The 22,059-nt window shown below is 47.1% G+C and overlaps 1 long non-coding RNA gene and 1 other non-coding gene across 2 annotated transcripts; both read right to left on the reverse strand.

Moving 5' to 3' along the window:
• Nucleotides 1-1,156: 1,156 nt before the first annotated feature.
• LOC127319791 (uncharacterized) lies at nt 1,157-2,532 on the reverse strand. The gene is made up of 3 exons (XR_007862683.2): nt 2,435-2,532; nt 1,847-1,920; nt 1,157-1,305 (listed from the first exon to the last, which is right to left on the reverse strand). It is a non-coding gene; the product is annotated as an uncharacterized lncRNA (long non-coding RNA).
• Nucleotides 2,533-3,057: 525 nt separating this feature from the next.
• TRNAR-CCU (transfer RNA arginine (anticodon CCU)) lies at nt 3,058-3,130 on the reverse strand. Its single transcript has one exon. It is a non-coding gene; the product is annotated as a tRNA-Arg (tRNA).
• Between the last annotated feature and the right edge of the window lie 18,929 nt (nt 3,131-22,059).

The following is a 22,059-nucleotide window of genomic DNA, read 5'->3' on the forward strand; positions in this document are numbered from 1 at the left end:
GAAATCCTTAGTATACATACTACATTTATTATTTTTTAACTTTTTGTGAAAGACTATTTTGTAAAATAGCGTGCTATTAGCACGTTATAATCTTCATAGCATATTTTGGAAGGCCACGCTATTTTGTTTAGCGCGCTATTTTTTTCCTTGGTGTGTATAGGTGTGGGTGACTATTTTGGCATTAGGTTATTCGTGTCTAGTGTTTTGTTTATGCATGGGTCTTTCCACCCTCCTTTGAATAACTAAGTTGCTGGATGTGAACTAACAGACTAGACAGGTCTATGTAAATCTATATTCAGAAGTCGATACATCTCAGCCGATACTTGACCACGCCTCTTCAGTTATCTATATTAGAATTTTATGTTCAAATTTGGATCCTTGATTTGCTGAAGAGGTTATGACTGTACTGTGGCCTGTTAACTTTGCATAGTGATCATAGTACTGCGAGCATTTAGTGCAAGGCATGATCAAGTATTATCCTGAAGCTTAAACTTATGGCAACTGTTTGCAGTGGGGGAATTGGAATCATATCTTGTTGTCTGAGACCCAATAGACCATTTTCTCTACTGTAGGATATGTGTTTGTTCATGGTGAAACACTATGAATAAAATAATATCGGTTCCTTTGCTGCTAAATTATAATTACCTTTAGTGGGCACCTAGATGCTAATTACTTGTGGACTGTTTGAGCAGAACATCAGAAGTCAGAATGTTCATTCTTTTTTTTAGACAACTTTACCTGGAACACAGAATTACTACATCTTACTAATATTGTTACAACTTTACCTGGAACATCAGAAGTTTTTTAAGATTGAGTTCATCCATGAACCATGGGAGCTAAATACAGTAGCACATGAATTAGCTTGTTTAGCAAAATTCTCAAACCATTTGGTTTGGTTGGATGATCCACCACCGAGTTTAATTCCTTTGTTAGTCTCTGATGTAGCACTATTTGATATTGAATAAAGAGATTTTGAGTTGTCAAAAAAAAAAAAGGTGACACCTCAGGAACCAAACACGACGTCTTCAACATGATAAAACATGCGTCGATTGCTAGCAAAAGCTAACCTGGAGCGAGCAACCCATCCAGGCACTCCAGCGAGCACTTGAGATGGCATGCCACTTTTCACATCAGTTTGGGGTGAAACATACCACTATCAAAAGTGAACCTAATAAGACTACCAGTAACAAACAAAAGTATTCAGGTTGCAAAAGGACCTCCAGTCAACCTCACCTTGCCCCTTGTAGTTCATGAATGATTCACCGTCCTTTAGTTTCTTCTGAAGAATCCATTTTCTTACTTTGTCTACATGAAGAATCAGAGGTTTAGGCACGACTCGTCATAAGAAAGGGTCAGAAATTCTCTTTTGTTCAGAGCAAGCTTGATTTCAAGAAACATTGCCAGATTGTTCAAGAATGATTGCTGCAATGCCGACAGTAACTAGAAACTTTAAATTAAGCAATCAAGCACCAAATAGCACATAAAATGTATCAGGAATATCTGTGAGGAAAAAAGATCACACTGGATTATATCCTCCACAAACCTCGCAAGTGAACAGTGGCAGAAACAAATGAATAAATAGTTTCATCCTGACCACAAATTTGGCAATGCATCTTACCATTTCGTAGAAGACTATCTTTAGTTAATATGATATTTCGCAGGACAAACAAAGCAAGCACCTTGATCTTTAAAGCTAGTTTAATTATCCGTAAGAATTTATGTGGGAGCCGAAATACTCAACTTCAGCAGGTTACTCTGTCCATTGGGTGCAAAGATTTCACTGCTAAATAGAGGATAAATAACAGTTTGAAATATATTGGTCCAGAAGGACTGTGAGAATAGTTACCCATGATCCTTCAAAATGCCAAGGAGTGCCTTTTCTGATAGTTGGCCGTGTGTCAGTTCTCAATCTAGCTAGACCTGAAAAAGAGAAAAATGAGTCGAGACTTATCCAGCAACTGCCACACGGAAGAAAAGGTAAATTGATATGTTTAGCTAGACCTGAAAAAGAGAAAAATGAAACAAGATCTATATTACAAACTGATATGTTTACAGACTTATCCAGCAGTCTACAAAAGAAAAGGTAACCTAGCTACCAACCAGAAGTAAACAGGTTGCAGGAATTCATCCAGGAAATCATAGTTGGCCACTACCTCTCCTTGAAGAAATTCCATAGCTAACTGCCTCGAAGGATCCATAACAAAATATTGCAACATGAAGAGGTTTACAGACAACCCCTCGGACACAAATAAGTCCAGTAGAACTTTCCAGATACGAGACCACACCAAACGTATGCAGTTTGTACTGTAATGTCAGCACAAACAGAGCTCTAAATTAGACCATCCTATGATCATACTTTGGATCTTGGTTTCTTTGTTTCTGATGTCATTGAACTGCAAGGATGTGAAGAAAAGATGGGAGTGAAGCGGCACACCTTGATACTGCTGGTGTGTCCCTAGCTGAACTCCAGAAGCTTCCACAAGGCTGGAAACCTGAAGCAAATGCTGCCTTCGAGACAGACAGACAGACAGACTGTCGGAACCTTAGGCTGAAATATTCAGAGATGCGATGTGGATAATGGGAACTCGGAACAACACATGACGATTCAGCCAGCAGGTTCCTTCATTTTACCATATATAACCATCAGCCTAGCACATCCATATGCAAAACTAGCTTACATATCCAGCTTCTACCCTAACTAACAAGCACCAGAAAACCTATATTCATCTACCCTGACTGACTGATAATCTCAGACGCCGGTGGACCCGAAGCCGCCCTCCCCTCTGATGATGCCGTGCTTCCACGCCAGCCCCAACCGCGCGCTGCACACAGGCATTCCGTCGAACATACGTGGCATGAGGAGGAGGGAGCAACGAGGAGGAAGTAGTAGGGTGGTTACCAATGCCGATGCGCCTTCGGGGACGGCGACGACCAGGACCAGCCCTGCCGCGCGCCGGGATGACCACGCTCGCCTTCGGGCGTTGGGGGGCGCGTAAAAAGATTAACAACAGTAATTATAACATTGATGAAAAGGGATGCGTAAAAACAGAAGAAATGCGCGCCAGGTAGGGGTCGAACCTACGGCCTTCCGCTTAGGAAACAGACGCTCTATCCACTGAGCTACAGGCGCTGATCTGGCAAACCAGTGGTACGAGGCATCATAATCGCCGACCACCGGTACGTTTTTATAGTTTGCTAGCCGACTGAAAAGCAAACCTAGCATGCATAGCACTAAAAATACCCATTCCCTGAAAAATCTCTGGGTGTATAGGGAACAATGCTTTGACAAGTTCCTTTCTCCTCTTTTTCTTTTTGGCTCTTTCTAATTATTATCTCCGTTGTTAAACTCCATACTAGTGCATTTGTGAAAACCGTAAATTTTAACGACACGTTATGGTCCGTGCCAGCATCGGCACAGCGAAAAAGAGGGTTGGAAAGTGAAGAGTGGCGATGTGGGTTGGCTCGGGGCTTCAACCGAGGGCTTTTTTCTTCATGTGGGGAGATACGCAATGAGATACGAAACACGCCGACTATATGTAAAATTTATAGACTAGAAGAATAGTTTTTACGGAAAGATATGTAAAACTTTTAACTAACGCGTTATTTTAAGGAATGTTCTAGAGCAAATTCTCTTTCATTCTATCTCTGATTTATAAGACTGCTCATAGTGGGAGTAATAGAGGTAGTACTTCCTCCGTTTCGCTTCTAAAGGTGTATAAGTTTTCACGTATTTAGCCAAAGAATAAGACATAGGGTGAAATTTCGTTGATATCTTCCAAAACCTGCATATCTCCTTTCTATCTCCAACTATCATCTCCATCTTCCACACCCCACACAACCGAGCGAGGGGTGTTGACCACGGCTAGACCTTCCCTAGCAAGCTCCAGCCGCCGTCGAGGGAGCTCCGGCCGCCGGCCCGCTGCCCATCGAGCCCCGACCTCCCACTTTGCGCGTCGCCGCCCTGGAGCCTGCCCAGGATCCCACCACGCCAGCCTCAGACCAGCCCCGCTACCCCCGAAGATCGCCGCCGCCCCGGAGCCCGCCCTGGATCCCATCATGTCGATCTCAAACCAACCCCGCTACCGCCCGGAGATCGTCCCCGCCGATCCAACGCACCCTCCGTGTGCACGATGCGAGAGGAGAGCTTGCCACCTCCCACAGCTTCACGGGCTTTTCTTGCGCGCGCACTAGCGTCGGTAGAGAGGAGGGAGGATGGGGAAGTGGGAGGTAGGGAGGCGGTGGCTAGGGTTGCTTCTCGAGTCACCCGACACGGGGGTGGAAGACCCAATCGCATACCTACAAAAGATAGGTGGTGGGTCTGGGAGAGACAATATGTAATGTTTATTTATCCGTGATCCTTCCTTCTGATTCAGTTCTCTCTGGCATTTGCAAGTGTCTTAGTAAAGAAGAGATAAACTGTTGGCCGTTTATTTGATGCATATGATATTGAAGAATGAGTTTTTATTAAACTACATTTTAATCATTTTTTCGAATATTACGTGACTATATTTTTCTATGAATCTGAATTCGCATGTGTATTATGTTTTCATGTGCGATATGAAAAAAAAGGAAACACATAGACAATGCAGGGGCATTCACCTAAATATTCCTTTGGAATGCCCTTCATGGATCGGTTCCTCTTAAGTCAATCTTAGTTAACAGACATATTGGAGACTCTGGTCAATGTCCAATTTGCACCGTGGCTGCTGAGGATGTTCACCATTTACTTTTTTCTTGTCCGGTGGCTAAGGAAATATGGGAAGAGCTAAGGCTGGACTCCATTATAAATGAGGTAGTTGGTGAAGATAGATCTGGATCAGTAGTTCTGGAGACACTGCTGAGACAACCAGCTAGTTCTATGCCAAATATGCCTCAAATACGAGTTCAACAGTTGATTGGTGTCACATGTTGGTATCTTTGGTGGTTGAGGAGAAAAAGAACTCACGGTGAACCTGTTCCGCAGGTGAAAACATGTGCTACATCCATACTTGGACTGACTGCAAATTTTATGAAATCATACACGTGTGACGCAGGTCCGAGTACGATGAAGTGGTCTCGTCCTCTCTCCAAATTTGTGAAAGTGAATGTGGACGCTGCTTTTCAAGTTGATATCCAAGCTGGTGCTACGGCAGCTGTTATTAGAGATACGCAGGGAAGATTTATAGCTGGCTCATGCTATTATTTACAACATATTGATTCGGCAGCGGCAGCAGAAGCATATGCCATGCGCAATGGTCTTGCTCTAGCAGCTAGTTTGGGTTTTAATGCGGTCCAAGCAGAATCAGATGCTTTGGAAGTGGTGAATGCTTGCAATGGAGAAGATTTCTGGTGGAGTTCTTCAGCTGCTATCTTCGCTGAGTGTATGGCGTCTGTAGCGGCTATAGGGAAAGTCGAGTTTAAACATTGTCCACGGGAAATTAATGTAGTTGCTCATACTCTTGCTAGGCATCGTCTTGAATCTCAAAATTCTTGTAATTGGGTCGATGAGCCTCCTAGCTGTATAGTGAGCAAACTACTAGACGATGTAATTGTGGTTTAATTTCTAATAAAGTTGCCGTGGTGGCTTTCCCTCAAAAAAGGTATAGATTGTCTTGCCACGCCCGCCAATAGAATTTCGGTCTTGCGTTGTCCATCATTGCAATTCAAGCGCGCGGTACAGATTTCGAAAACATGATTGACACAGATCCAAATTCGATCGAACTAGTATATATTTTCCCATATCCCACGTATTTTCCTACTGCCTAGCTAGTTAGATCTCCACCATGCTTGGAATGTAGGGGATTACATCGTAGCCATGAACAACTTCTTCTGTGTACTCAACAAGGTTATTTTTGTCAGGATGGTGATATTTCAAGTGATCCATATCCTAGCTAGAGATACGACGCCTTCTATCCCCCATCTTTCGGAGCACTCGAGAATGCAGGATCCCCTCTGGAACACTACACCGTCATTGCCGCCGCAATCATATGAATGCAGCTTGGAGCGTCGATGGCGTGACGTTGCACCATCGCACGCCCATATCCAGACTATGCGGCTAGCTAGCTTGAGTAGTAGCTGGTGTTCCATGGTTGGGCGGACAAAGGTGGGCAAGACACAGCTCCCCGCGGATCTCCGCCAATTTGGACGTGGAGTACCAGATCGAGCTCCGGGCACCCAGGAGGCGCCGGGATGACGCTGAAGGACTCATCCTCCAAGTTGAAGCGGAGCAAACCTCGCACGGCCACATCGCGGTTCCCTAGAATCAGCGACTCGTTGATCATCCAGAGCAAGGAGCCTTTGAAGTAGGTGGCTGGTTGGCCGGCGAAAGCAGGGTACGGCGGCGGCACCGCCGTCTCGCGCGCCACCGCTGGTCTCTCCCCATCCCAAGATTACTGGGGTAAACACCCGTGAGAAGGGAGGCTCCACCAGAGCGGTAGAAAAAGCGGGCAACTTTGTAGGTACCTGAGCGAGAATCGTGTCCTAGACCGAACGCCCCCTCGAAAGGCGCGCCACCGCGTTGGCTCTCAGTCGGGGGGGAGAGTGAGGAATCGGCGTGTGGCCGGGTTGAGCACGCGCACCCGGCAGCCGTTCGTCTGCACCAGCACGAGACCGTCGCAGTGCGGCAACTTGTGCCGCCGTGCTTCGTCCTCAGGAAGGGAGTCCATGGCTAACTAGTAGAAAAATGTCTTTCGTCCAGCATCCATGGAAGCTTTAGTCCCAGTTTAAATAGAAATCAGAACTAATGAGTGGCATTAGTTCCGGTCCAAACAACACAGGCTTTAGTCTCGGTTCGTTTGGAACCTTTACCAACCGGGATTAAAGGGGCGGTGACAAGATGCATCCGCGGCGAAAGCCTTTAGTCCCGGTTAATATCAACCGGGACTAAAGGCTTTCTTGGTTTTTTAGCTTCCCACGCACCTCCACCCATTCTTTGATTGCCTTTTTTAGCTTTGTAAAATATAAAAGAAAATAATAGAAAATTAAATCTTTTGAGATTTCTCTGTCATGCAACCTACTAATAGGGGAAATTAACAAATTTGAATTTCGAATTTTTTTGCAAAAAAAGTTTAGAAAAGGGTAAAACGGCTTTTCTGGTTACACACGACATCGAAAAAAATGTATAATATAACAAAATGATCGTGGAAAAAAGTTACATCCGAATTCACCAGGTCATTCGCCCTGGCGCGCGCCAGCAGCCCACGTGGCGGGACCTTTAGTTCCGGTTTGTTTTACAACCAGAACTAAAGGGGAGTGCCTTTAGTCCCGAATGACTAGTCCCGGTTGCAAAACCGAGACTAAAGGCCCTTATCAACCGGGACTAAAAAAACCGGGACTAAAATCACTTTTCCTACTAGTGGCTTGAACGAGGGTCGCGGTGTCCGGCCGGCTCTTCCTCTCCCACCGGTTTAGCCGGGGCTGGTGTAACGAGGAGCGTGTTCGGCCGCGTAGCTTCTGATCCGAGGCCTGATGAGCACGCGCGCCTGGCTCTTGGAGGAGGAAGTGGTGGCCCTGGAAACTCCGGTCGCCGGTTATGGTGTCGTGCCACGTCCGGGAGACGGAGGTGAACCGCAGCAGCGATCCGATGGGGAGGTGAAGCAGGATCTGCAAGACGAGGTCGTGCGACAGATATTGCGTTTTCTTCTGTGCCGGTGGCCGTGCCGGTTTCTCTTCAGGCATGGCCTACCGGACAGATTGATTCTCTCGAGCTAGGTCATGTGCGCACAAACAGGGAGCGGCTAGGGAAAAAAACAGAGCACAGAACTAACCTGTCAGCCTAAACGATCTCATCATACCGTTACGCCTAATATTTCCTAACATATACGATCTCATACCTTTACACCACAGACCCCACACCAGACCTATAGATCGAGGACGCCGATTGTTCTCCCATCGTCCACCCCATCGTACGTCCTCCCCATAGGATCTCACGCGATCTTTTCAGGTGTAGATCGACAATGGCGGCGGCCAACCCACCACCCATCGTACACGTCCGTTCCGTCGCCGACATCGAGGAAGAACTGGCTATAACCCAGCTCGCGCCGGGCGAGCTCGAGTTCAAGCTGTTCGGAAACGCTCCCTTGGGCGCATCAGACAGGATGCAGGAGTGCGTGCGCGTAGGCCACTCCGGATACAATCTCACGAACCCGCAGAGGCTCTACTGCAAGGCTAGGATGAAGATGGCGGCTACGGAAGGCGTCGACGCGATGATGAACCAGTTCCACGACGACATCGGCAAGCAGAAGGACGAGGTGGAGGCCTAGCTGCATCCGCGTCCTGGAGGCGCGCCTCGCGCTGCCGGACGCCGCCATCCCGTATGCTGGGCTGCCTCTCAATCGCAGGGGCCGACACATGCGCCATTGCGTGTATCCTCCTAGCCGAGTAAGATCTGGATCTTCTCCACCTAGCTACCTTTTATCTCCCTGCAGGTTTACCCTAGAATCTTTTCCTCTCTAATTTGGTTCTTCTCCTTTAATTTTGCCTGCAGTTTGGGCATGTTGCACCTTATGATACCAAGATTATTGCGAGCCAGACTGTTGTTGAGGTTCCTGATCAGGCGAGACAGAAGCGGTACCGTCAAAATGACATGGACTCCACGCGCGCGTGGTGGAGGTTCAATCTCAGGATGCTCGAGGCCAAGAGGAGGGTGCTAGCTAGTTGAACACGAGCTATCAATGATCACGGCTCTCAGAGAAGAACTGGAGGACGTGATGAACAAGCCTACCATGATTGGGTCTGGCTATACAGACCCAAGCTTCCTGCATAGGAGTAATCAGCCAGATTATCCTGTGTCGCTTCCTGCGGTGGCAATTGATCCCCACGCCGTTCCCAGCACTGGCTCCCCTTGAGATCACATCCCCACGCCGACAGAATATGTGTCCCTATAGGTAGTTAAGCTGTAACGGATGGGATGGTTGGAGAGTCTTACAAAGAGTGTGATTTCAAGCTATTTTTGGTCGCTACTAAAACAGATTGAAGAAAGAGTATGATCTGTCCACGTTGTTTTCAACTTTTTCCGCCGACTTTTTAAAATGATGGAATTTTTAAATGGATTTGTTGAATATTTTTGGATTATTTTTTTCTGCAGCTTTGCTTTTATAAAATTGTATCCGTGAGATTGGGGTGTTATACTTCACTTCCGTGGTTTACACAAATCAAAGCATCTCATGAAGATTTCATGCTTCCGGTATACACAAAACTACTCATCCCATTTGACCAATTGAAACCAACCATCGAAGTGCAAATTTTAACTAGCACAACAACAGTGTTAGGGCATGTACAATAGTAGAGAAGGCATGCCTTCCTTTACCCCGCTACATCAGCTAGAGAAGACATCTTCTTTACTATTAAATTGCAATGCAACCGTGGTACGTTATCCGTTGTTTGACTGATTTACCCCTGAACTGAGGAAGAATTACACACCATTGCCATCCGCAAGTGGAAAAACATTTCGTCAGGCCAAGCTCGTCGCTGCCCAAAATCGCCCGCCCAAGCTCCCTTATCTGCCGCCAGGCCCAACCAGCGCCGGCCACCCCTGTCCGCTACAAATCGCTGCCTCTCGCATCCCCGAAGCATTGCCCTTCGCTCTCTTTCTCTTAGTTGCTCGTACGGTGAGCCAAACAGAGCAGCACCTTGGCGGACTCCACCAATGGTGGTGCGACCTCCACTTGAACCGCGGTCTCTAGACAACCAAGTAGTTGCAGATAACACAGAAACATGCCCTCCTTGTCCCACGATTCTGTTCTTGAAATTCAGTACATGTTCTTAGCAAAGCTGGCTATCTTACACTCGTTTAGAGTTATCAGACTGCAGAAATTTCAGTAAACTGAATTTTGTTACTAGGGTTACACAAGATCGAATTGGAGGACTCCGTTGGAAAATTAGGAGTTAAATTGGTCAGATAGGTTGCCCCCATGACGAACGGTATTGCTGGCGCCGGGCGTACCACTTGTGTAATCTGTAATCATCCCGCCGGACCATGACGGTGGCGATGCCACGCTGCTTTCAAGTAGGTGTAGTAGGGCGGGTTAGTGGCGCTCGACGATGCTGAGCAGCTCAATGGCATGCACGATTCAGCTAATTATTAAACTCCCACTTAAAATTGACACAATGCTATGGACGATATGGCTGGAGTACTGATTACTGCTTTGGTACGTTTTGCTGCTGCAAGCTGATTCTTGCGATTGTGTCAACTTTTATACATAATAGAACGTGAGAGGTTTCGGATATCATATATCTGCTTTCAGCCTATATTACTTGGGCTTAGGCTGATCTTTGTTTGTTTTAGTTGATGACAGCCTGTGGTAGATGCATGGTTGGTTACTCAAATATGGTAATTGACAGTCTAACTTGAATTTTCTGATGGATTAATTTGGATTCATCTATCCTCATAAAAACTGTTGTTTTACTCATAAGGCCATCTCCAACGGGGAGACCCAAACCAAAAAACGGACATTGGATGGGTCAAAACTGCACCCAGTGGGGCAACCCATCCTAAAAGCGGATCCTCCCGACGTCTGGTTTGACCTAAAACTGACTCAAATCTGGGAGCGTTTTGGGGCGAGCCGGACATGAGCGCGCGTCCATCTGTGGCTGTTTTGTCCGAGCGGATACGCGTTCTGGCCCATTTGACAGAGAGACAAAGGCAACCCAGTAGTTCCCGCACCATTCTCTCTCCTCTGTCCTCCTTTCTCCCATGGAAATCGTCGATACAGCCGCAAGAGTTTGGCTCGCCTCGTGAACTGCCGCCGTCGCCTACGCATGGAGGCACCCATCGCCGCCGCCTCCTTTTTTTCACACCTGCCGGAAGTCGCCGAAGGCGAAACAAGCTCCACGCCGCCGGCCTCGATGTCGACAAGCAAGGCGACAGTGGAGGCCTAGACGGAGTGAAAGAAGGCAAGGAGGTCGATTGCAGGCTCGAGCTTGGGGACAAAGGCGTGGAGGCCGTGGGAGCGGCCGTGACCGGGGAGGTCGACGGCGAGGAACGGGGCCGCGCCCGCGGCGAACGGCCTGGAGAAGAGGGTGCCGCGCGGGGGCTCGCCTCGCCACGGCCACGCCGCCCTCGCCTGCCACGCCGTCCCTAGCCGCGCGGGGGCTCGTCGCGCCGTCCCGGATGCGCCGCGCCATCTCGTCCCGCGCGGGCTCGCCTCGCCACGCGCCGCACCTCTCTGGCCGCGCGGGGCTCACCTCGCCACGCACCGCGCCTCTGGCCACGCAAGGGCTCGCGTGCCGTGCTGGCCGCGCCGTGCCATCCTGGCCGGCGGGGGCTCGCCGCGCCGCGCCTATCTGGCCGCGCGGGGCCTCGCCTCGCCACGTGTCGGCCGCTCTGGCCACGAGCGCGCGACTCTAGGTCGACGCCGGTAGTGCGCGCCTCCAGGAGATCCCGGTGGAGCTCACCGGAGCCGTTGGGGCAGCGGCAGGAGTGGGCGGCAGGGTGGCTGATTTCTGAACTGTATTGCTAGACAAGAAGATGAATATTTTTTGGGTGGCTGTGTTGGGGACTAAAATGGGTAGCGGATGTCCCAGCCTATCCGTGTGTCCGGAGGCTGACCCAAATAGCCAAAATCGGACGCGAAAAATGTCCTATGTAGGTCTCCCCGTTGGAGATGCCCTAAGCATCATATTTGTTTGTCCCGGTGCAATGCACGGACACTTTTGCTAGTTAGATATAAGTCATACAATGCATTATCTCTTACAGCCATCTCTAACAATTAACATGAATAATTAAATTTTGATAGGAAATTTGTTGCTAAGAGAAGACATATGTGATACAATGGAGAAAATAGTTTTCCTTTATTTTCTAAGAGATTATCCCTTAGCTAAGGGAAGACAACCTTCTCTCTCTTTATTCTCATTCTCTCTCCCCCCACTAAACAAAAATCTGACGTGACATCTCGAAGGGAAGACTGACATCACCACTAGAAATAAGGTACTTCCCATTTTGACCAATCAACACTAGAAATAAGGTACTTCTTTATTTTGCTATGGTCTGATTGGGGACAAACTAAAAGCAGACAACACACTGAAATTGCTTGCATGAAATAAACAACAAACATTTAACACAAAATTCTATACACATTGTACAAGCGTTGGCCAAACCACAAGCAGAACAAGTACACCAAGAACAAAGTTACTTGAAGAGGAGCAAAGTCCATCGCGGACGCACAAGTAGGACTACTACTAGTGTATGCAATTCGGATCTTTCAAGGAACCAAGAGAGCCCGACCCACCCAGGCGGCACCGGGGGCAACCTCTTCGCCACCGCCCCGCCTAGCCCTCCCCCCCGGCCTCCTCCGCCGCTGCAACCGGCCCTTGCTGCGGTGGCGGCGGGCCTGGCCGCCAAAGGTGGCTTGGGGGGCTCGTCTTCTACGTAGGTGGCGCCGGTGGCCTGGTCGACGCTACTGGGACGACGACGGCGAGCTCGCCGGCGTGCGGAAGCCAGGGCGGTGGCCTCGGGAAGCTGTGTTGCTTTCCCTCGTCGCGGTGGAGGTGCCGTGATAAGGGGTGGCCCGATCTTCTCAGTAAGCGAGGTGGATGGTGATGAACACGCGATGAACACAGGGGATGAAATCGATGATAGTGGAAGATAACTTGTATGACGCCATCGAAGTCTCTCGATTGGTCCCTGTCGCCAATGCAACAGCTCTCAACCCTGCAAGATATTCGCAACTCCACACACTTGCGCACGCAACCGCCGACCACGAAGCGGTAAGTTGCAACCGTCTAATTCCCAATGAAACAACAGATCACACAAGACTTTCAGTAGCAAAACACCAGATTGATGCGAATTGGTGTATAGATTCAATAGAGTTGCAACGCAATCAACTATGAACTAGGGTTTATCTTAAACATGGTCTAAACCTAATTTGGGGGCGTCCTGGGCACTTATATAGGGGTTCAGGACAACCAGAAGTCGAGAAAATACATTGAAAACCGACCTAGATCGGGATCTGGTTGAGACAGACTCGGACGCGGCCGGTCTGGGGGCCGGTCGACCGGGCCTGGGACCGGCCGGTCCGGTTTGGACCGGGCCTGGGACCGGGTGGTGACCGGGCGGGGGTTCCAGGCTTACTGGATCGTGCCCGGTTGGCACAAGCGTGGGAGCCGGTTGAAACCGGGCTCGTCCGGCGGGGCGTCTGGTTGAACCGGACGTGGGACCGGGCCAGCCGGCATGGCGGCCGGTCGACCGGGCGTGGAACCGGCCTGGACTTCTTCTTCCTTCGCGCATGCCTCCCTCTCCTCCCTCGCGCGTCCATGGGATATCTTCATGTCCAGCTCCATGTCCAGCTCCTTGTCCAGCTACTCCTCTCCTCCTCGTGCGATGCTTGCGTCTTCGTACCTGATCATACATAAGTAAAAGGACTTAGGCAGTATAAAGTTCTCATCGATCAAAGTACCATTTAGGAACAAGTTCACCTGTTGTTTGAGTAGCTTCGCACGAGCTCTTGTCATAGGTCCAATCCTAACTTCATTGGACTTGAGCTTCACAGCAGCATCGTCTTCATCTTGTAATGATGGAGGTAGTGGTTCGGTAGGGATGTCCTCATCATCTCCCCCCCCCCTTCAAAAGGCGTCGACCTCGACGCTCCAAGGTCTTCTCCGTCATATGGTGTCAAATCAGCCACATTGAAAGAATTAATGACACCAAACTCATCAGTTGGAAGATCTATAGAGTATGCATTATCATTGATCTTGGCAATCACTTTGTAAGGACCAGCACCACGAGGAAGCAACTTGGACTTCCGTAGCTTTGGGAACCTGTCCTTGCGAAAATGAACCCAGACCATATCACTAGGCTTGAACAACATCTCCTTGCGCTTCTTGTTCATCCTTGCAGCATTGTTCTTGCCTTTCTTCTCTATCAACTCTTTAGTCTTCACATGTATCTTCCGTACAAAATCTGCCCTCTTTGATGCCTCCATATTGACTCTCTCATGTATGGGTAGAGGCAACAAGTCAAGTGGAGTAATGGGTTTGAAACCATACACCACCTCAAAGGGACACAGCTCTATGGTAGAATGTACCGCCCTGTTGTAAGCAAACTCCACATGCGGCAAACAATCTTCCCACTCCTTCAAGTTCTTCTCTATCATGGATCTCAACAGTTGTGACAATGTCCGGTTCACCACCTCAGTTTGACCATCAGTTTGGGGATGACAAGTAGTACTGAAAAGTAGCTTTGTCCCTAGCTTTCCCCAAAGTGTCTTCCAGAAGTAGCTCATGAACTTCACGTCACGATCAGAAACAATAGTCTTCGGGACTCCATGTAGACGTACAATCTCCCTGAAAAACAGGTTAGCAATATGCGACGCATCGTCGCTCTTGTGGCAGGCAATAAAATGTGACATCTTAGAGAATCTATCCACTACCACAAATATAGAATCATGGCCTCTTTTAGTACGCGGCAAACCCAACACAAAATCCATACTAATATCTTCCCATGGTGTAGTAGGTGCCGGTAAAGGAGTATACACACCGTGAGGCTTCAGTTTGGACTTAGACTTGTTGCAAGTAATGCATCTCTTCACATACATGTCCACATCCTGCCTCATCTTTGGCCAATAGAAGTGACCAGCGAGCATGAGTAACGTCTTCTCACGCCCAAAGTGACCCATCAAACCTCCAGCATGTGATTCCTGCAATAAGAGAAAACGCACAGACGATTCTAGAACACATAGTTTGTTAGCTCTAAACAAGAACCCATCATGTATGTGATATTTTTCCCATACTTTACCAATAGCACACAAGCGATATGGTTCAGCAAAATCATGATCAGTGGCATACAAATCACATAGAATCTCTAATCCAGGAATTTTAACATCAAGTTGAGTTAATAGCATGTTCTTCCTAGACAAAGCATCAACAACAATATTATCTTTTCCCTTCTTATGCTTAATAATGTATGGAAAAGACTCAATGAACTCAACCCACTTAGCAAGACGCCTATGCAAGTTAGATTGAGCTTTCAGATATTTCAAAGCTTCATGATCAGAATATATGATAAATTCTTTTGGCCACAAATAATGTTGCCAAACCTCAAGAACTCTAATTAAAGCATACAATTCTTTATCATATATAGGATAGTTCAACTTAGCACCAGATAGTTTCTCAGAAAAATATGCAATTGGGCGACCCTCTTGCATCATCACACCACCAATTCCAATACCACTAGCATCACATTCAATCTCAAATTGCTTATTGAAATCAGGAAGTGCAAGCAACGGTGCAAAAGTTAACATACGTTTCAGCTCATCAAAGGCATGATCTTGGGCTGCGCCCCACTCAAATGCAACACCCTTTTTAGTCAATTCATTCAAAGGTGCAGCAATAGTACTAAAATTGGGCACAAATCTTCTATAAAATCCAGCAAGACCATGAAAAATTCTTACTTGACTCACATTCATGGGAGTAGGCCAATTTTGAATTGCTTCAATTTTAGATGAATCTACCTCTACTCCATGCTTAGAGACAACATAACCCAGAAATATGACCTTATCTTAGCAAAATGTGCACTTCTCAAGATTACCATAGAGTTTATTATCACGCAACACTTGCAAAACATGTCGAATATGCATAGTATGATCAGATTCATTGCGGCTGTAAATTAATATGTCATCAAAGTACACAACCACAAACTTGCCAATAAAATCACGCAAAACATGGTTCATCAGTCTCATGAAAGTGCTAGGTGCATTAGTTAAACCAAAAGGCATTACTAACCACTCATATAAACCAAATTTTGTTTTAAAGGCTGTTTTCCATTCATCCCCCTCTTTCATCCTAATTTGATGATAACCACTACGCAAGTCAATCTTAGAGAAAACAGCAGCACCACTCAATTCATCTAGCATATCCTCTAAACGGGGAGTAGGATGATGATATCGAATAGTAATGTTGTTTATCGCTCTACAATCTACACACATGCGCCATGTACCATCTTTCTTAGGAACTAGAATAACAGGAACAGCACAAGGACTTAGGCTTATGCGAATATAACCTTTGTCGAGTAGCGCTTGTACTTGCTTCTGTATCTCCTTCGTCTCTTCGGGGTTCGTCCTGTATGGCGCCCTGTTGGGCAGCGAAGCTTCGGGGATCAAGTCAATTTGATGCTCAATACCACGCAATGGTGGTAATCCTGCTGGCACCTCCTCCGGAAACACATTGCTGAATTCCTGCAAAACACTAGAAACACCAAGAGAAATAGGGGTCATATCGTTAGAAACCAAAACCTCACCCATGTACATGAGCACAAGAGGCATGGCTTTAGGATCCTCACTAAACTCTCTCATATCCTCTTTGGTGGCTAATAACACTAAGGAATTCACTCTCTCACTTTTCGTTATATCACTCACGGCATTACAATTCTCCCGCCTATCTATGGGAGCATCCTCGAAGTTTACTTCAACTTTCTGACGAGATTCATTGACAATTTGCTGTGGTGACATAGGCTGCAAGTTAATTTCCTTGCCCTTGAACTCCAAGTGATATGTATTGGCACGGCCATTGTGTTGCACAGAACGGTCATAGAGCCATGGCCGACCCAATAAGAGGTGACACACCGTCATATCATAGGAACCACATCAAAATCAATGGAATCCTTATACGGTCCAATCTCAAAATCAACACGCACCATGTGGTTTACCTTCATCTCTCCATTGTCGCTCAACCATTGAATGTAATATGGATGCGGGTGCGGTAGATACTTCAGTTTCAGCTTGGCACACAACTCCTTGCTTGCTAGATTGCGACAACTCCCGCCATCAATAATGACCTTGCAAGCTTTATCAGGACCAACTAGTGCCTTTGTTTGGAACAAATTGCAGCGTTGAGTAGATGCACTCGGCTGCACATTAAGAGCACGTTATGACACAACAATAGTGTGAGCTTCAGACGGAAAAGCATCTACACCATCACTGTCATAATCATCATCTTCTGGAGCATACGGATCAGCACCATCTCCAGTCTCATACTCATTGTCCTCATTAATAAACATGACCTTGCGGTTAGGACAATCTCTCTTGAAGTGACCCTTGCCACCACATGTATGACAAGCCATATCACGGTTGCGCGCCGTAGACATGCTAGAACCACTTCCACTTGCAGCAGGTTCAGACTTCTTTGTGTTGGATACAGTGGAGACCGGCTTGCTACACGAAGTAGGAAATGGTGCGGGACGCGTAGATGGCGCCGGTGTAGTAGAGGATGACGCCCTAGGTGCAAAGCGCCCAGCTCCTGTAGCACGGCCTTTGATTTGCGCCTCTTCAGCCAACTGTGCTTCAGCTTCTCTTGCATGATGTAGTAGCTCATTCATAGTAGTGTAGTGGTGATGACGAACAATGCCCTTGATATTATACTTCAAACCATGAAGAAAGCGTTGCATTGTCATTTGAAGTGACTCACGGACACGGCCACGCTGCATAAGCATCTCCATCTCCATGAAATAAGCATCAACCGTCATAACACCTTGTCTCAATAAGGTCAACTTATCAAACATAGATCACAAATAATTAGTGGGAATGAAGCGAGCTTGCATAATTGCCTTCATGTCGCGCCATGTAAGAACTGGCAATTCTTGATCTTCTTGACGAGCACGTGTAACTCCATCCCACCAACGCAATGCATAGCCATCAAATTCTGAGGAAGCAAGCTTAACCTTCCTATCTTCAGTATAATCATGTAAGCGCCATAACTTCTCAATTTTCAGCTCCCAAGTGAGGTATTCTTCAACATCAGCACCTCCTTCAAACTTGGGTATTGAGAACTTTGGCTTACCCAAACCACCGTCTTGCTGTTGTGGAGGGACACGACGAGCGGCGACTTCGGCAAAGCCACGACCACGGATACCACGTCCAGCACCACGACCAACACCACGTGCATCAGATTCAAGATCACCATCTTCATCGTCATGTTGTTGTTGTTGGGTCAAATTCTCAACAGCTAGAGTCAACGCTTGAATATTGCGCTGAATATCCGTCATTTGCTCTTGCATTGTATTGACGGTCTCAGTAGTAGTATCAAGCTGCTTGGCAACCTTTTGTATCTCAACAGGAAGTCCTTCGTCCTGATCGCGGAATTCACGTCGCATCTCATTACGAAGAGCTTCATACTCCCTCCAAGTAATAACATCAGCTCCATCCTTCTGTTTCTGGTTAACAATTTTAGCATCACTAGAAGACATGGTTAGTAGGCTAGTGCACTAAAACAAAATCTGTGGTGGTACTCTCACAACTCACTCAAAACTGATAAGAAAAGGTAAATCTTACCGCTCCAAAGTGAATTAGTGTTGCTTACCACTTGGATTGACAACTAGTGCACGGATGTAGCGAAGCGAATATCAAGGGTATAAGAACAATCACACGACAAAGCAGGATATATGTGGGGCTGTAGGTAGGCTACCTATTTGCACCAATAACAAGCTCTAGCGCTGATCATAGAACAACCAATGATACTCACACAAGGCGATAAATGTGGCAATGCAACTATATGGAGGAACAGGTTGCAATGCACTCGAGAGACACTAGCAAAGCTCAACGGAACAGGCACAAGATTGCTCAACTACAGGTGCAGAAAAGTAAACTAGGCCTTCACTTGATCTCGTACTAGCACTTGACTTTTTCTTTTTGGATTTTCTTTTTATCACACGCAGCACTTGTAGCTCTTTTTGCTTCTTTTCTATTATTTTTTTGATTTTATGACTCAACTCTTTGTAATACGGCCAACAGAAATTGCAAAGCACCAAAACCCTAACGAGCAGCCTGTCGAGCGGTAAAACTAGTCTCTTTTGGGAAAGTTCCTAGTCACTTATATCGAAAGGCTATGTCTATGGTTGGGAATAAGCACACTGTACGCTATGTGGACTCGGAGTAACAAAAAACTGCAAACTAGATGATAGTAACACTTAAACCCTAGACAATCTACTAGATGAAAAGAAAAGGATACGCAAAAACAACTACGAAAAGCAACTAAAACTCGAAATTGATGCAATCTAAGGCTATGGCAAACCCTAACCCTAACTTTTTTTTGGCTTTTTCTGGATAGGAAACACTCATAACTCAACTATGGGGTGGATTGTGGATGGCTTACCGAGGAAACGCTGAAATCTGATACCAAGATGATAAGGGGTGGCTCGATCTTCTCAGTAAGCGAGGTGGATGGTGATGAACACGCGATGAACACAGCGGATGAAATCGATGATAGTGGAAGATAACTTGTATGACGCTGTCGAAGTCTCTCGATTGGTCCCTGTCGCCAATGCAACAGCTCACTACAAGGGAAATGCCTACCGCCGGCGCACCAAATTGGACTATTGCCGGCGCACCAAAGCCCGCCGGTGCGAACGGGCTGGTGATAACTGGCCACTGCCGGCGCACCAGACAATGCGCCGGCGGTAGGACAGCTACTGCCGGCGCACTACCCAAGCTTCACCGGCAAAACGAAGTTCCACCGGCGCACGTGCCGCTGCGCCGGCAATAGGGCTTCCAGCACTGGCGCATGCCACGTGCGCCGGCAGTAGGGCATTTAGGTACGCCGGCAATACTATTCAAAAATTCATTTTTACAGTTTTTCCCAGCATATTACAATACATATTTGACAGCAGTATATATTTACAATTCAGTTCATATTTATACAGCAGTACATGCAATATGAGAAGCACATAGAGAGCGAAGTCTCATTTCAGTATGAATACACAAATACGCAAGTCTCGTTTCGGAATGTTGATTCATACAACACATGTGCATATGCAACACCTAACGACGAAGTTTCTCAAAGTTAGAAGTCTCGGTACATAGTCGTCACAAGTGTCGTCATACACCTCACAATGTAGCTACTAACCTAAACTACAATCACATAGAACATGACCAACATGGTCACGATGACCATCATCACGAAGGCCATGGTCTTCATCCGGTTCCTCCTCATGTCCCTCATCTCTCCCGCTAGATAACAGGTGTATCTTCCTTCCGCCTCCACCCTAGTGGGGTATCCCTTGTAGCTGTTGCCGCTAAAGCGGTGCACCTATCTCCGACAGTCCTCCCAGTCGCCGTAGACTCCAGGAACCCTCCCCTTGTACACGACATATGTCGTCGGCATCTCCATGCACAAGACAAGTAAAACGTTAGTACCAATGCAATTAACAAGTGCCAACTCAAATAAGAGACATGTAGTATGAACTAAATAGCATGTGCCTCATACTTTGTTGGTCGAAATAAATATTAACATACAGGGATGGGGTCAGCGAGGCTAGGTAGGATGCACAATAGATTGATATTTGTGGCCATCACACCAAGCCTCACTGGCCCCACCCCGGAGTGTACAAGTGACCAAACATTTTAATTATCGGCCAATGCAATTAAGAAGTGCGAACTCAAATAAAAGACAAGTAGTACGAATTAAATAGCGTGCCTCATACTTTGTCGATCGAAACAAATATTAACATCCAGGGATGGACTCAGTGAGGCTAGGTAGGATGCACAATAGATTGATATTTGTGGCCATCACACCAAGGCTCACTGGCTCCACCCCCGAGTGTACGAGTGACCGAACATTCTAATCATCGGCGAACTCCAAATACGAGGCAAGTAGGGGCCGAGTAAATGCAAATAATTATTAAGGTATCTACGCCATAATCTTGAAATATATAGCAACGTAAATGAAACTATAGACACATGTTCACATGCACATCCATACAACTAAATAAAAGCAACAAGTCGATTCTATCGGAATATATAGCAATTATTATAGTACGGAAGTTCATGGACATATCGTTCAAGCTTTAGCAATATAGTTCCTGTCGTAGGATTAGGTTGTACGCCTAGGGGGGAATGGACGACAGCCCTCAAGCGAGTTGAACGGCCTCTCATCACGCGACATCTCCAAGCGGAGTTCTATCTCGTCATTAGGTGGTAGACCGTAGCCGTAGAAGAACTCGCCAGACCTATTGTTGACATCCTGCATGATTATCGTGCAAATGAACTGCTGGATGCGACCCCAGTTCTTTCTCAGCTCTCTATCAGGGGCATCCGCCATGTTTGCAAACCTGTTTCTGAGAGTCTCTGGTAGCAACATGTATTCTGCGTACTTTATGTACTCCTGCATCTGAAGGATGGCGTACCACGCGTCCATCCCATTGTCTTCCTTCGACTGCCGGAGGCAGGGGAAGTTGGTTGTGTGGGTTAAGACCAAGCCTCCTCGGGATTTCCTCTCTTCTTTGAGGGGGTCTGCCTTGTTGGCGAAGCCGGTGAGAGCATCATTGAGAAGGGCCTTGATGTGGGTGTAGTCTTTCTTGTGGTCCCTACCCGAGTCGAGATAGACTGCATGCGAGTGTTGCGGGTGCACGACGATGAGGGTGCAGAACTTGTCTCTGCGGAAAACACATGGATTAACCTTTGGAAATGCAAATGGAGATATAGGATAGAATGGTGATGGGGACTAGCGAGTGATTACTTACTCGGGGAAGTAAGGGATGAGAATGGCGCCCTTTTTAATGTTCGCCAGCATGAAATCCTCGACCTGCTGGGTGGCAATCGCCCGATCCCCAGTGTTGCAGATGATGTTCTCCCGCATATAGAAGGGGTCCATTATCGCGATGGTCGGCGTCCCCTCCTTAACGATCTGGGAAGACAAGCTAAGAGCAACTAGGCGAACCACACTAAAGTGGAGCATTTGCATGCGATAGATGCTGAAGATGTCATTGAACCGGATGAAGCACAAGTCCGCGGGGTACTTCTCGACGAAGTTCATGCCAGTTGGCACCTTCGCCACGAAGAGAGGGTAACTAGGATCTTTTGATTTGAGAAGTTGCTTCTCCAGATGCCTGACAGTCTCATGTAAGCTCCTCATATCCGCGGTGAGTTTGTTGACGACATGCTCCGGCAGCATCGGTTCACCCAAGTGATGCAGAGGTCGCCAATTGTTTGGCAACTTGTCAAGGAGTGGGACCTTGTCCTTGGATTTGGCCGCCGCCTTGTCTTTGGCGTCCTTCTTATTTGGCCTCTTCCTCTTCTTGGGTTGTACTACTGGACCATCCATCGCCGTATTGGCTGTAGCACGGAGTGTGTTTAGGCTCAGCATCTTTTTGACGGC

The sequence above is a fragment of the Lolium perenne genome, chromosome 5 (assembly GCF_019359855.2).
Source record: "Lolium perenne isolate Kyuss_39 chromosome 5, Kyuss_2.0, whole genome shotgun sequence".
Classification (NCBI taxonomy): Eukaryota; Viridiplantae; Streptophyta; class Magnoliopsida; order Poales; family Poaceae; genus Lolium; species Lolium perenne.